Genomic DNA, 3,996 nt, shown 5'->3' with positions numbered 1-3,996 from the left:
GCAGGGCTCAATCTCACCAACCATGAGATCATGACCTGAGTCAAAATCAAGAATCAGATGCCTAACCAACTGAGTCACCCAGGTGCCCCAGTAATACATTTTAAACATTTTAAAAATATGCTCTACCTCAAAGGGATACTGCAGGATTAATTTTCAGGTATGATTTAACATAACATATTCTCTAGAATAAAAGCACAATGTAATTTCTTTTTTTTTTTTTTTTATTTATTTTTGGGACAGAGAGAGACAGAGCATGAACGGGGGAGGGGCAGAGAGAGAGGGAGACACAGAATCAGAAACAGGCTCCAGGCTCTGAGCCATCAGCCCAGAGCCTGACGCGGGGCTCGAACTCACAGACCGCGAGATCGTGACCTGGCTGAAGTCGGACGCTTAACCGACTGCGCCACCCAGGCGCCCCAGCACAATGTAATTTCTAATAAGCATAACATCTCATTAATTCTTTCATTGGATAAATTTTTATCACGTGACTGGCAACATGGCACAGTGGAGCAGGGGCCTTGAAGCTAGACTGTCTGTATTCACATCCCCACCATTGTCTAGCTGTGCTAGCTTGGGCAAATTGCTCAATTGCTTTTTGCTTCAATTGCCTCACCTGTTAAGTGGGATAATAAGACTAGCTACTTCAGCTGTTACTGCAATTTGTTAGTGTTTGTTAGTGTTAGTGTTTGTAAAGCACTTAGGACAGTACCTGGCATATAGTAAGCACTATATGCACGGTTTTAAATAAACAACCCCCTGTAATGTGGCAGGCAGGTATGAAGCTCAAACTGGCCTCAGGAAAGTAGTGAACTAGTACCTACTAAACACTTGTTATGTATCAAGCACTAATCCTTAGGCAATCTTGCATCAAGTCTTATGAAAACCCTCATGGAAGTATTATTCTCATTCATTCATTCAGCCAATATTTATTGTCTGTCAATATTTATTGAACTGTTTTATTTACATCCTGGGATATAGAGTCTGGGATTTACATTTTTAAAAATCACTATTGTATCAACAAGTGATTTTTAATAGTTCTCTTGATTTCCAGGTTAGCTCTAAACCACCACATTATTCTTTATTAAAAGTAGTTTCTCATAACTTCTGAAGTTTTAACTGACTATATCTGTCGTGCTTTGGAGAACTATTTTTTTCTGGTTCTACTTATTTATTGTTAGAGACTATCTTTTTTAAAAAATAATTTATTTAGGGGCACCTGGGTGGCTCAGTTGGCTAAGCATCCGACTTCAGCTCAGGTCATGATCTCACAGCTCGTGAGCTTTATTTCTGAAGGAGAGAGAGAGAGCGTGAGCTTTGGATTCTGTGTCCCTCTCTCGCTCTGCCCCTCCCCTGCTCATGCTCTGTCTGTCTCTCTCTCAAGAATAAATAAACATTAAAAAAATTCATTTATTTTTATACTTTAGCTAGATAACATACAGTGAAATGGTTTCAGAAGTAGAATTCAGTGTCTCATGACTTATATACAACACCCAGTGCTCGTCACAAGTACCCTCCTTAATACCCATCACCCATCTCCCACTTACCTCCCTCTGTCAACCCCCAGTTTGTTCTCTTTGGTTAAGAGTCTCTTGTGATTTGTTTCTCGTTCTTCTCTTTTTCCTTCCTCTTCCCATATGTTCAGGTTTTGTTTCTCAAATTCCACATGAGTGAAATCATATATTTGTCTCTGTGATTGACTTATTTCGCTTAGCATAATACATTCTAACTCCATTAACGTCTCTGTATTCTTGTGAAATCTCTTTCAAATATGTTATTTTTTTCAATAAAAACTTGATTTTTTACATTATAAAATGATACATTTGTTGGAAAGTGTCACTGTTCACTATTTTTCTATTAAAGCAACACTGCAATGCACAGCTGTATACACCTCTGTACCTACCTATCTTGTCAAACTTGTATAAGTGTCTTTAGGATAGATCCCTAGAGAAGAAATTGCTTGGTAAAATGGTATGCCTATTTTAATTTTCACCAATATTGCCAAAATGCACTCTGAGAAAAACTTTCATGAATCAACATCCTTACCAATAGTGCATAAAAGTGCCTTCTCTCCTGTACTCTCAACAATGTCATTTATCAATATGTAAAAATTTTTGTCAGTCTGGTGGACAAAAATGGGTAAATTGGTATGGTTTCAATTTAATAATAAGGATGATTTGGGTTATGTTTGTTTGCCATTTGTATTTATTCTTTCTTGATTCATTTTTTATATCCTTAATTCATTTTTCTATTGGTACAATGAAGCTCTGAGCATATAATAGATATGACTGATAAGCACGCTCCAAATATTTTTTCCAAGTCATCATATTTCTGTTTATGGTGTCCATCACCATACAAAGTCAGTTTTGTTTTTCTTTATGGCTTCTGAGATTGTGTCATGATTGGGAAAGTCTCTTCTACTCTAATTCTGTTTTTAAAAATCTCCTTTATTTTCTGGGGCACTTGGGTGGCTCAATCAGTTAAGCGTCCAACTCTTGGTTTCATCTCAGGTCATGGTCTCACAGTCGTGGGTTTGAGACCTGAGTTGGGCTCCTTGCTGTCAGCACAGAGCCTGCTTGGGATTCTCTCTCTCTCTGCCCCTACCCCACTCGCTCTGTCTCTCTCGCAAAAATAAACTTAAAAAAATAAAAATCTCCTTTAGTTTCCATATTTTGCTAGTAGTTTAAAATATTTAAATATTTTTTTTAAAAAATCTTAATGTTTATTTTTGAGAGAGACAGAGACAGAGACAGAGTGTGAGCTCTGAATCTGAAACAGGCTCCAGGCTCTGAGCTGTCAGCATAGAGCATGATGCAGAACCCATGAACCGTGAGATCATGACCTGAGCCAAAGTTGGACGCTTAGCTGACTGATCCACCCAGGCATCCCTAAAATATTTAAATCTTAAATCCATCTAGAGTTTATTTTTGTTTTCACTTGGTGCAAAAGAAAAAGCCAAATTTTTTTTTATCTTAAATGAATGTGACAAGATAATTAACAGTTACTTATGATGAAGCTCTGTGCTTGAAAAGATGCAGTTTCTAAAAGCACATGCTACCCTGAAAGAGTCCTAGAAGCACACATATCTATAGCCAAAGCAGGGTCTTTGGGGAGGACAGTTTCCCTCAACATGCCAGTCCTCACCCATACTAGCTAAATAAAAATGCTACTGTGATACCATTAATGATTTAAAATAGTACTTTATTTTCAGTAATTAATAGAACTCAAGATTCTGAAAATCAATTGGCAAGCGTTTATATTTTAATAGTTTCCTTCATATAAATGTTTAATTATATGTTAGATGCAAATGACGCGTGAATGCACTTTATAGAGGCACCGTCCTTTCCGGCATATGTTCCCAAGTTTATAGAAAATGACTCATCTGTGGGCTGGAGAGCCACTAGGACAGAATCTCTATGAGGGCAGGAAAGATTCAAAAGAGTGGACATCTTTTGCTTTCCTTGTTCCACACATCCCTAGCCACAGGGCCATAGTCCTACATCAGTTTCCTGTTTTTGCCCAGTCAATCAATAAAGAAGCACTTTGGACACCATGAGATGTGGAAGATAGTTTTGAAGAATTCTGGATGAAAAAGTTCGAGAAATCTGTTGCTCAACAATGTGCAAACAGTTAACACCATTGTACTATACATACATTTAAAAATGGTTGAGATAGTAAATGTTATGTTTTTTCTTTTTACCACAATTAAATAAAAAGTCAATTCTGCCTTTTAGTTTTTGTTTTTCATCAACCAACACTTATTTGAGTACCTATTATATACTAAATATATTCTTATAGAGGATACCAGGAAGTATAGTTGATAGTTTCAGTTCTCAAGGAACTAACAAGCAATTGAGTTGGAGGAGAAAGTTAAGTACCCATGAAGATGAACCATCTCAGGTAATATAATGATACCACATGAGGAGAAAAGACACACAGTCTTATTTTTAGAAAAGGCAGGAATCTCTTTGGGCTACAGTTATAGAAATATTCGTTAGG

The sequence above is a fragment of the Prionailurus viverrinus genome, chromosome D2 (assembly GCF_022837055.1).
Source record: "Prionailurus viverrinus isolate Anna chromosome D2, UM_Priviv_1.0, whole genome shotgun sequence".
Taxonomy (NCBI): domain Eukaryota; kingdom Metazoa; phylum Chordata; class Mammalia; order Carnivora; family Felidae; genus Prionailurus; species Prionailurus viverrinus.
The sequence above is the reverse complement of the archived record's forward strand: the minus strand, read 5'-3'. Positions refer to the sequence as shown.